This window comes from Thermobia domestica, chromosome 8 (genome assembly GCF_964235325.1).
Source record: "Thermobia domestica chromosome 8, izTheDome1.hap1.1, whole genome shotgun sequence".
NCBI lineage: Eukaryota > Metazoa > Arthropoda > Insecta > Zygentoma > Lepismatidae > Thermobia > Thermobia domestica.
Genome location: NC_137461.1, coordinates 285849923 through 285863175, shown reverse-complemented (window position 1 = coordinate 285863175; position 13253 = coordinate 285849923). Strand labels below are relative to the sequence as shown.

The following is a 13253-nucleotide window of genomic DNA, read 5'->3' as shown; positions in this document are numbered from 1 at the left end:
GTACTACGTAAGTACAGTAGAACGGCAATGTGCATTGATCAAAAGAGAACAAATCGTTAGAGCTCGATGTGAGTGTGGTGAAAGTTAGCAAGTGTGTTGGGTGTGCCGTGAAGAACAGTGACCAACGTGATGACGACCTACAGAACTCATTGTGAAGTCACATCAACAAAGAGGATCAGTAGTCAGAAGAAAACCCTCAGTGACATATCCCTCCATCATTAAAGTGGATTATCACTTACAACCGTCGCGCCACTGTGGGGCAAGTGACGGAGGAACTCGAAGAGCACCTCTCACGCACGTACTTACAATTACAGTCCGCCGCGAATTACATGACATAGATAAGGGATCATAACGCTTTAGTACGACTCTTATTGTGCCATGAACTTGCAACATGGACCACTGCTGACTAGCTACGTGTAATATGATCAGATGAGCCATCGTTCAGCTTACTTCATATCATGGACCGCGTGTATGTGTCTCGGACACCCAAAGAAGCATATGACCTGCAATCTCCACCACTGCAATCTCTGACAGTGGTGGTTGGAAAGGAAGTTATTGATGGAAATCTGAGAATCAGTGTTGCCATGCATAAAACATTGCGAGACAGCGATGGGGTGGGTAATAATATCCCAGTTTTCAGTGGTTCATGTGCTCAGCTGACGCTTAGCGGTCGCCCTATTTTATCTGTGATTATATCGCCATTTTAGGGGACTATGTGCACCCTTCAGGTGTTGTTTCCAGGCAGTGATACAATATCCTATCAAGATAATAAGCCAATTCACATAGCTGGTGTTGCTGTGGCTTAATTTGTGGAACAAACGGATAGAGCTGAACAATTCCCTTGGCCCCTACGACCACCGGAGCTGAACATAATTGAACGTGTGTGGTTCGTTTTGGAAACAATTTCTGCGTAATTGCCGCATCCTCCTCTCTCATGGAACTGAGTGGGGCCACGGCGGCTCAGTAGAGCATTCACCGTGGACTGATAGGTTTGATCTCAGCTCGCGCCAAGTGTGCTTTGTGGTGGACAAACATCATGTGCGAGAGGTTTCTCGGAGATCTCCCATTTCTTAACCCACTTCCTTAATTCCATCATGCCATTCATTCTCATCATTACAATCTACTTTAAGCTACACGGTATAAGCGTGGGACGTAAGACTAAAAGATTTCATGGAATTGAGTGATGGACTGCACGCGGATGCGGAATGATGTAGTATTCCACTTGCTATCATTCATGACTTGTATGACGTCATTCTACGTCACATCAGAGTTGTTCTGAGTGCGAAAGGTGATTCAATGTCATATTCACCTGTTGAATTGCACTTTTCTTTAAAGATGTTTAAATTAAATTGATTCAGCTTACTGTCTACAAAGGAATTCATTTACCGAATTAGTCCCTTAATATATGCTACCAAATATACTCTCAAGTTATTTGGGTTACATAACTTTAGGATTAGATGCTTCAGATTAGACCCTACAAAAGGTCATAGCTTGATCGTTGCCAAAATATACATTTGACGTGTTTCTAACGATCCACTACGCAGACAGAATGAAGTAAATAGTAGTAGTTATCATAAAACATTGTTTTGAATATTTTTTTAACTTTCATCAGTATCTGTCTAATCGATCTAGTGATAATCTTTATAAATAAAGTGTTAAAATTGATACAATAGACTTCTGATAATTCGGCCATGCGCCACTCTCGAGGCCTGTGTCCAGTAATCTTCCGTTCTGTAGTGATAGTAGTCTTTGCAAGCGTAGATGATGAACAACGACACCGAAGGTTCTCTTACCAGATTCCAGAACAGGCCAAATTAAAAATAAATAAATAAATAAAATTGAGCTGCTTCATGGCTAAAAGGTTAGAGTTGATTTTGAGTTTAACGTCCCGTTCAGGAGCGATGCTATATGAGACGTTGACCTACTGATTAACGTGGAATCCGAACCACTTGAGCTCCCGTCGGGAATCGAATCCGGGTCTCCCGCGCCGAAGGCAACGAAACGGTTAGAGTACGCATCTTTGGCGTGGGAGACCCGGTTCGACTCCCGGCGGAAGCTGATGTGGTTCGGATTCCACGTTAATAAGTTGGTCCACGTTTCATATAGCCTTACTGCTGAAAGAAACGTTAAACTCAAAATTAACTACAAAAAAAATCTTGTGATTTGTTATTTATATGGTATATGCGTTTTCTAACAACCTTTTTGTAACCCAATACAAGATAAAGGGACATCTTCCGGATTAATGGAAGTTTAATGTAATTGTTATTTAAATATTTTTGCTTCCATTCTGCGTTACTGAGTGGACTGGGGTTTTTAATCGGTAAGTCCAGGGTTAGATCGGTAAACGGTAAGCCCGGATATCCTGACTAAGTTTATCCATGATTTTCCTCAGTGTCATAAGACAAATGATGGAATAGAAATTAGGAATTAGATTTCTGGGCTTTCGGCATCTATGGTCATATTAGCCCGTCACACATATGAGGACCCCCCGGAGATCAAACTGCCCGCGGAATTGGAGGGGAAGAAGGGAGTGGAAAAGGAAGGAAGTGGCCGGAAACTATTATGTTAGGTATTATCCCCGTATTTGGCTGTATCAATAATGTGCAGTATATATATCCCTTTAGGTTGAGTAGTTAGTAGGCAGAGTCAATTTTTAGATTTACAAAAACTTAGTTTTTTAAAAAAAAATCTCGAAAATTATACATGAAGATTAATACTGACCGAAGTCATTGTGTTCAGCTCATTCAGAAATCTCTGAAATGAGTTAAACTAAACTTTTCAATTTAACGTCCAACGATTATGTCCGTTAGGCTAAGGAAGGTAAGCGAATGAGGATGTGGGAGGAAACGGGAGTACTACGAGAACATCCACAGATGCAATGTTGTCCACCATAAACTTATTTGGCAAGGAGTCGAACCGGGTACTCCACACACCAGAGGTAAACGCTCTACTACTGAACCACCGTGCCACCCTCAACTCAATCAAATGTAATAATTAGTGTGTATACATATGTTATCTTACCTTTGGACATTTCACTTCAATTCAACTCTAATAATATTGTAAATTTACACCAGGGGCGGATCTAGGAGGTAAGAACTGAAGGGGGGAGAGCCAGAATCCAGACTATGAAGGTATAACATGGGTTTATTATAAACTTCCCCCTTCCAAAATATATAAATAATAGCTTAAATTATTTTTGGTACCCAAAAAACTGTGGGATCCTACGACCCCCCCCCCCCGCGTCCCCTTCTAAATCCGCCTCTGTTTCTCACAGTCATTTATTTGTAAAGAATACACAGTAAAAAGGAAGAAAAAAAAAACAGTTACGAGAAATAAGTTGAAGAAGACAACAGTTTCGCAGACCTTCAACTACAATGAGACCGTTTCCGGAAGCGAAGTGACCTCCAGACCGGACTTTATCCTAAGAGAGGGTAATAAAGAAAGCAAATACATGTAATACAAACATGTTCTTTTACTTAATTCTACATCTGTCTTTTTACTTCATTTAAGTCGCTGTCCTTTTGTTTTAGTAATATTGTACGTATATATTATGATCTTTTGAAGTACTTCCGCGCCTCTGATTGCCAATCTAAATCAATTACCTCTTGTTTACGACATTACCACGCAATGGCTTCCTGAAGAGAAGCTGAATGCTTTTTTTTTTCTTTAAATTAACTTCGCTAAATAATTGCACTTCCTCATTATGATCGCTATGACAGCTTCTTTTACTGATTGAGAGGTCTAATCACTGCAACACTAAAATACCGCTAATTTTACAGTAATTATATGATATCTTCAAATAGATAAAAGATAACCGAAATGTGGAACAAGAGCGCCCTAGATATATTATTTTGCACGAGGGACTGTTATCATGAGTCACCTACTAGCTACCCGTTTGCAGCCATTTAGGAATGCGAAATTAAATGTCGATTTTCTAAATCGAAAGCAGATAAGTTAGTCGTGATAACGGTATCTCATGTGACATAATATTGTCTAGGGCGCTCTTGTTCTACATTTCGATTATCTTTTATCTATTTGAAGATATCACATAATTACTGTAAAATTAACGGTATTTAAATTTCTCCGTGATGGAGCCTCTTAAAACCTCTCTACACCCGCCAGGGATTTGAACGAAATCGTAGACTATCACGTTGGGGACCTGGTGACCCCCCTAATTATCACAGAGTCATGATTCATGCACCGTTGGAAAGGTTATAGACCACAGATTCCAATGAAGTAATACTTGTTCAATTCCTGCCCTATTTGTAGAAGAAGAAGAAAAACTAAGAAAGTTCCTTAAAAATATATGCAAAAAAATATAATTTGGGGGATCTTGGCAACCCTTCAGTCACTCTACGCTACGTCACCCTGGTGACCCCCCTAATTATCACAGAGTCATGATTCATACATCATTGGAAAGCTTATGAAACACAGATTCCCACGAGATAGCAACAAGAGTTATGCTTCTAAACCAATTCAGTGAAAACAAATATTTTGTCTTATATGGAACCGCCCTGAAAATAAATGTAATTTAAGTAAAAAAAAAAAAAAAAAACTGGGACTCAAAAAAGGTCAACTTTGCCCCTCCTCCCACAATATAAGCAATAAGTACACATACAGGGTATTATTATGTAGTGGACTACTTCATTGCTTCACATACCAATTTATGAGTGTACACCCAAGGGAGGAATGCCCTCCCCAAAAAACCTGATGCAAAAAAAAAAAAAAAAATCATAAACTTTACCCTCAACCTTTGCCATGGTACCCCCACATAAATAAAATGCATATCGGGGGAAAGCTTCATTCTTCAGAAATGCATTGATACCAAAATTGTCTTCCTAGCTTAATTAGGGGTTAGCTATTAAGGGTCTGCACTACAGCGAAATTAAAATACCGCTAATTTTAGAGTTTTTTTCTGTAATATCTTCAAAACAAATAAAAATACTCGAAAAGCAGAAACGTAGTGAAGTAGATAATACGATTTTGCATGTGATACCTTATCACAACTCATCTATCCACTTTCGATTTGCAACTGTAGAAAGATTTAGCATTTATTTGCGGGTTCTGTAAATAGCGGGATACCAAAAGCGGATAGGTGAATTGTGGTTAAGGTGTGACATGCAAAATCGTATTGTCTAGTTTACTACGTTTTTGCTTTTTGAATATTTTTATTTGTTTTGAAGATATTACAGAAAAACTCAAAAATTATCGGTAGTTTAATTTCGCTGTAGTGAAGACCCTTAAGGTTTAAAGCCTGAACGCAGCAGTTGCGCCCTTCGGCGTTTAACGGTTAATATTTCACTCTAGTCTAATAGATAGTGTGGGCGATGATTTCGCGTGCTCATGTGAAACCCAGTGTAGTGGTTCAAATCCCAATGTGACATTTTAGCTTCTGGGCTTATAGCTGTAAAAATTCCAGATTTCTGTCAGTTTAGTTCATTTTTGAAAGATGCATATTAAATTATGAAAGGATAGGCATGCGAAACACGTGGGGAATGAATCTTTAAACATTCTTTTTTAAGATGAACTAGTCAATTACCCGCATCTCTGAGTTGAAATAAGAAATATTAGAAATGGAGGGGCTAAACCATATTTTGCCGTTTTATCCAGTGTAAAGCAGGATTGAAGCCCATTTTATCCAGAGTATATCTGAGCGTTAAGGGGGGGCTGCTATAGCCCCTATAGCCCCCCCTTAGATCCTCCACTGTATAGCCATCATAAAAAGGCTACTCCGTCAATGTCATTTTTATTCATTTCTAGATAAAGAAGACACAATTTTATTCGTAGTATCTCCTGAAAAATGAAGCAATTTAGCAACTCTGAATTTATGACGTTTATACACTATCATCAAATACATGACAAACAGGTCATTTAAGCCTCCGGGCATCAAAGAAACGTGTTATTCAAGAGCACTGAAAGATATACTGTAGACTAAGAGGTAATTGTGTGTGTGTGTGTGTACAGAGCAATACCAGTATATGAATTCGTGTTTCATATATAGGTCGAAACTTTTGTTCCTTTCAACGTTTCAATTCTACAAACTCATGTTCATTCATTATGTTGTACTATACATTAGTAAATTTGTTGCCTTGGTTTCTTAGCTCTGAGGCCCCCTAGAGGCTCCTAACTGCTGGTGGCTGTTACGTGTCTAGCGTTGCACCAAAAAAACATCAGAACCCATGTTTCATAATCCTCGTTATTGTCACAATAGGATAACGATATACGTATTGTCGTTAATGTGATCTTTAACCACAGATTCTCACGTAAGCAAACGTCTTTATTTGTGTTTTGGTTCCCATATCTCTGTTACAAAGCATTACGTCAATTATTATGTTTCATCAAACGCTTTCATTTCTTGTCAACAGCCACTGAAGAAATAATTAAAAAAAAAAAGCAAATCATAATTTTGTAATAATGGTATCTAAAACCAAATGCAATTGCATACATGATATTTGTATAAAGTACAGTGGGACATCGGCTTACAAGTGTCTCGTTTACGGAGCAATCCGAGTTACGAAAAAAAAAAAAAAACTCGACCCGAAATTTACAAGATATAAGTAATTTTCTGAAACGAATAACGAAAAAAAAATCTCCATCATTTTCTATGGAAAAATTCGATTTTGGGTGCCAGACTTTCAAGATTTAAGTAACTTTCTAAAATAAATTAATGGTATATCTATTATTTTCTGTGAGAAAACTAAATTCGGGATACGAGATTTGCAGATACGATTAACTTTCTTAAAGTAATTAATGGCACCTCCGTTATTTTCTATGCGAAAATGCAATTCGAAATACGAGACTCAAGATAGGAATTAATGGGATCTCCATTACTTTCTATGGGAAAAGTGCAATTCGAAATACTAAATTCAAGATACGAGTAACTTTCTGAAACGAATTAATGGGATAACCATTATTTTCTATGGGAAAAGTGGAATTCAAAATACTATATTCAAGCTACGAGTAACTTTCTGAAACGAATTAAAGGGATCCTAATTATTTTCTATGGGAAAATGCGATTCGACATACGAGTCTGAAGATACGAGTAACTTTCTGGAAAGAATTAATGGGATCTCTTATTATTTTCTATGTGGAAATGCCCTTCGAAATACAAAGCTCAAGATACGAGTAACTTTCTGAAACGAATTAAAGGGATCTCCATTATTTTCTATGGGAAAATGCGATTCGACATACGAGTCTCAAGATACGAGTAACTTTCTGGAAAGAATTAATGGGATCTCTATTATTTTCTATGTGGAAATGCCCTTCGAAATACAAAGCTCAAGATACGAGTAACTTTCTGAAACGAATTAAAGGGATCTTCATTATTTTCTATGGGAAAATGCGATTCGACATACGAGTCTCGAGATACGAGTACTTTCTGGAAAGAATTAATGGGATCTCTATTATTTTCTATGTGGAAATGCCCTTCGAAATACAAAGCTCAAGATACGAGTAACTTTCTGGAAAGAATTAATGGGATCTCTTATTATTTTCTATGTGGAAATGCCCTTCGAAATACAAAGTTCAAGATACGAGTAACTTTCTGAAACGAATTAAAGGGATCTTCATTATTTTCTATGGGAAAATGCGATTCGACATACGAGTCTCAAGATACGAGTACTTTCTGGAAAGAATTAATGGGATCTATATTATTTTCTATGTGGAAATGCCCTTCGAAATACAAAGCTCAAGATACGAGTAACTTTCTGAAACGAATTAAAGGGATCTCCATTATTTTCTATGGGAAAATGTGATTCGACATACGAGTCTCAAGATACGAGTACTTTCTGGAAAGAATTAATGGGATCTCTATTATTTTCTATGTGGAAATGCCCTTCGAAATACAAAGCTCAAGATACGAGTAACTTTCTGGAAAGAATTAATGGGATCTCTTATTATTTTCTATGTGGAAATGCCCTTCGAAATACAAAGTTCAAGATACGAGTAACTTTCTGAAACGAATTAAAGGGATCTTCATTATTTTCTATGGGAAAATGCGATTCGACATACGAGTCTCAAGATACGAGTACTTTCTGGAAAGAATTAATGGGATCTATATTATTTTCTATGTGGAAATGCCCTTCGAAATACAAAGCTCAAGATACGAGTAACTTTCTGAAACGAATTAAAGGGATCTCCATTATTTTCTATGGGAAAATGTGATTCGACATACGAGTCTCAAGATACGAGTACTTTCTGGAAAGAATTAATGGGATCTCTATTATTTTCTATGTGGAAATGCCCTTCGAAATACAAAGCTCAAGATACGAGTAACTTTCTGGAAAGAATTAATGGGATCTCTTATTATTTTCTATGTGGAAATGCCCTTCGAAATACAAAGTTCAAGATACGAGTAACTTTCTGAAACGAATTAAAGGGATCTTCATTATTTTCTATGGGAAAATGCGATTCGACATACGAGTCTTGTAATGTACCATTACAGTTGAAAGTAATGGCAATTTTTTTTACACACCCTGTACCTAGTAATTTTTTTTTTTTTATTCAATTTCGGTTTAGCTACACAATTTATTTACTCTCTCTACTTCGAATTAAATATAATGAACCCAAAGGTTTCGTTAGTAACCATATTCCCACTGTATAATATATTTATTTACATTTTGATTAAGTGTAAATCCCATTTTCTGATATATAAGTTGAAAAGTTTCCAGGTTTACCATTCTGACGTCATACCGAAACATAGTTCTGTCATTGGATATAAATTTTCTTAATTTCAGACCAATGTAGAATTTAGTCAGGTACCTAATTTTTCCCTCACCCCCTCTCAGTAGTCCATAGTCGCTTTCAGATCCGGTTATATCTGGATTTGCCAAATTTCCATTCGCTTTGTAATTTCCGCGGCTAAAGTTTTCTTTCTGATTGGAGGAATTCTCCTACCTCTGGCTTTTTCGGCGCAATGTTATTAGAATAATAGAAGACACCTTATGAGACGCAGCTTATATTTTCGCCTACCTATCTGCGTTAAAAGAACTAGGATTTTAATAGAATTCAGGTAAAAATATGATTTAATTTCATAATTGAACACTGAAGGCTGTGTAGGAGCCCCCAAAACAGTGAAAAAAGCTACATTTTCCGTAAAGAAACAATAAGTTAGTGAAGCATCCAGTTCTGTTTTTCTAGGAAGCCATGTTTGCTGCCCAGCTATAATAGCAGAAGTGAAAGAGTGACTTTATTTTTTTTTTGTTATTCCAAATTCAATTAGGGATTAGGGACATTACGACCTGATTAGTGCATGTTGGTCGTGTATACAGTAAATGTGATTTATCATTATTTATTTCGTAATTGCATGTATGTAGTAGGTTTGATAGTACTGTAAATAATCATAATGGCAGCTTAAGTTAGCTTAAAAGGGCTCCTATCCCCTTTTCCAAATTGAACCAGTTCTAGCGGGGGAATGGGTTAGTTATTGTTTGTTTTAGGGCCTTTTCCCCTCTCAGGGGAAGGGTCCCTCCATAAACCTCGTTAAGGTGCCCCCCGGGCATCAATTTTTGGCAATCATTATGTAAACAATTGGTCAGGTCAATTGGACCTAGTGTTACTTTTCTCATTTTTGACCCCCTTTAAATTAAATAGAGCCGACTGTATATATCGACGAGGGAGTAATGTATTTTAAATCTAATGTGTTAGGTTATTTTCGTCAACATGCATGTAACTAAATGGTGCATGTTTAGTTTAGTTAGTTGTCTTTATGTATAGTACTAACAGTGGTGTATGTAGTTAGTAGGTTTGTGTGAGTGTGTGAATTTTCGATTTGGACAGTGTATAAATATGCTTTAGTTTAGTACCATTTTTCTAACATAAATAAACCAGAGTAAATATTAAATTTCTGATTAATGAGTACAAGTATACATTTCAGTACACGGTAAATTATGCCTCCACTACAGCGCTATAGCGTCAGTTTTCGGTAGTCAATTGTTTGTTGACAGTACGACATCGCATGACTTAGTGATTTAGATTGTTTGATTTTGGACAGTTATTCTCAAATTACTTCCCGTGGACATGGTTTTCGGTTCGGATGAGTATACCTTCGTATAAAATAGCATGAGATCTTACTGTACTGAAAATTTCAGCTTGCTAGGTCCAGTAGTTAATGAATAATCCGCTGAAATAAAGAACACCTATTTTCTTAATAGAAGTAAAGTCCATATGCTGTTACTGTTCGTTTAAAAATGTAGGATTAAATTCTCTTTTCCCGTGGCTGTAGAAAATTCCATTGTTGCTTCAGTTTTATCAACAAATCAGAAATAGATTAATCGTTGACAATTTAACTTTCCGTAAATCCATGTATGATTTTTTTTTTTTAAACCTGCAAGGTAAATACAATTTGGGTGCTTCGAAATAAAGAGTACGTGGTTCGATGAATGTGATCGTGTGGTGGTTTGAGCGTGATAGATTGTGATAGTTATATATATATATATATTTATTACTGCGTAATGTAAATATGTGTATGGCCTGCGTGTAAAATGTACGAAATAGGGTGTTTATAAAATATTACTTCGTGTGGAAATTAGTAGATAATGAATGAATGTAATGATATGTTAATAATATGATATATAATATGAATGAAATGATGACCCCTATATTTAAATGGATAGGCCTAGTGAATTTTATATAGTGAAAATACGAATATGTTTACGAAGAAAGAAAGAGAAAAAAAAAAATCTCTCGCGTTTTGACTTCCACACCAGTGCATTCATCCAACCGAGTTTGCTACTTGGATAGTAAATTATAGTTGGGAATTGTGTGTTACTTTGCATTTATGTACCTCCTAACAACAGCCCCAGATCTTAAGCCTTTCAATAGATAGAGTAGTATCATGTGGGAATCACTTCTAAAGGATGACAGAAATGATAATTAAGAAAACCAACTGCTATATCCTGTGATCATCGAAAAGTACAGGTTTCGGTCATTTGTACCTTTAGCATTCATAGCCTCTCCGAGATTTTTTTTTTTTTGTTTTGTTGCTTACCTTATTTATTTATTGTGCAGTGTTCATATAACTCAGTTCGGACTATCCGATTAAATTAACTGCTACTAAATTGAAATTTATTTTAGCGTACCCGGATGTCGACCCCTAGTCCCCTTAAGTATTTTCGTTTCTTTTCTTAGTTTAATTAGATGAGGGAAATTAACGACATCCCAGACTGTGGCGTGTCTGCGCGGGGTAGCCATCGGTGATGTTTGGGTTATTGAAATCACCGATCCAAAATTCAGTTTATTTAATTTTTTTAATTTTGGCAAATCACTAATTAGGGATATCTTAGCTATTACTCTAATTTCATTACTATTCTGGAATCTTCTAGTTTCCAAGTGGTCGGATGATTTTTTTTTCCCTTTGAAATCCTAAATTAACGCCTACTCCAACCTTCCGGACGATTTCCGGGAACCTGCTGGTTTGGGCCGGATACGGGGATCGGATTTCAATCTTACAACCAAACTCTTGTGGGATTGGGATCTGATGGACACAGAACTTGCATCCTTGGCAGCAGGGCGTTCCTTGAGTCTACGTATTTGAGTAGACCACCCTTTTGGCATGTTAAGAATATTTTGGCTATGGATTTTGTTGAGAGCGAAATTCGATTTCTGTCTTTGTAGCGTTAGTTATTTCCCACTTAAGTCTTTGGCGCCACTATTTCTTCGTCTTCCTTCTTCTCTATCTCTCTCTGTCTTCATTACTTCGAGATTTTTTTTTTTAAATTTCAACCTTGCCCCCCCCCCCCCGGTTTCTGAAACTCATGAAAACATACAATATTCATTTCACTTATTTCGATCGTATGTACTAACTGAGACATCGAGGGATGCAATTCGTGGAGGTATTGCAGCACAACTCAGGACCATTTTCGCGATATTCAATCCACCACGGGAGAAATTGACGGGAAGGTACACTATGCTTTCAGATTCCTAGAAACCTTCGTTATTCATTGATCATACAACTTATATCAATTGATTACTGATTTCTGGTTTTTATTTCTATTGATTGGTCATATAGTGTGTATGTATTAGTAGTCTGGGCCCACTAGTTTCGAATAACATTGATTTTTTTTCTGTATATACATCTATATATGTACTTACATAGTGTTAAAAGTTACGTGCCTGCTCTATTTGTTGCATTTTCCACCTATTATGTCAACTCATTAAATAACACCAGCTATTTTTTTTTTTTGTATATCTACGCGGATCTTTAGTAAACTGAAAATGATTATTGATTATCGGGTTTATTCATATGAAATACAATGTTGCAACCTTATGAAGGAAAAAGGTGAATGTTGATAGTCAGGGTTTTTGTTTTGTCTTTGAGCCAAATAAATATAAATATTTATAAAATATGAATACTTGTCGAATATGAACGGTGATGTAGAATTTAAACGTCGATGAAATATTAAGATAGATATTAAAGTGAAATTTATTGTATTGATTAATATGAATACATATATATATATATATATGCGAGTATGTATGTAATGGGCTCGATATTTACCCTGGTCTTGTTAGGTTGCCATAGATTTTTGACACCCGGTATTAACTAACTATTTGTGATATATAGTATTCCCGCGTAAATTGTCATAAATTACTTTTTGTTGAGTTGTTATTAATTTTTGTAACTATTAAAGTGGAATATAATGTTAACTACTGCATGTGAATAAAACAAGTAGCGGGTCGTAAGATAAATAAGAATAACCCTAATCCTTACCCAAATTTACTTTGCGAGTGAAATTAGCAACCTACGAAACAGTGCGCCCCTCCAACGATTTTTTCCATCAGTAAATATGAAACAAATCCTTCCCCTACGATCGGAAACCAAACTATTCAATATTTAGAATCTTTGACTACAAGAGCTATACTAGGAAAAAAATTAGTGATCTTAAATTCAACGAACTGAAATCTGTTTAATAAGTTAATGTGAATACCGGAATATGGAAATATGTTCCCAATATCTGTGACTGGATTTGATAAGTTTTCCTTAATATTGACAAACTTTGAAATTTTAGATAAAGTGCGTCGAGTGACGAAATGAGAAATATAGATATACATATATGTGATATAAAGCAATTAGTTGTCTATAGTTAAAACAAAACCAATTGAATACTCTCATGGACACAAACCACAGTGCGTAAAGAGAGTTAAAAAAAAAAAAAAAAAGGAGCTATTATCGACGTAAAAACAAAGACTCATAAAACTGTCGATATGTCTCCTATTGAGACAAAGACTCAATAAAATATTACTAAAGTTTTTTT

The 13253-nt window shown here is 36.2% G+C and overlaps 1 protein-coding gene across 1 annotated transcript in view; it reads left to right on the top strand.

Moving 5' to 3' along the window:
- LOC145692032 (uncharacterized) overlaps window positions 1-13253 on the top strand; it is a 163479-nt gene that overhangs the window by 9994 nt on the left and 140232 nt on the right. The window lies entirely within an intron of this gene.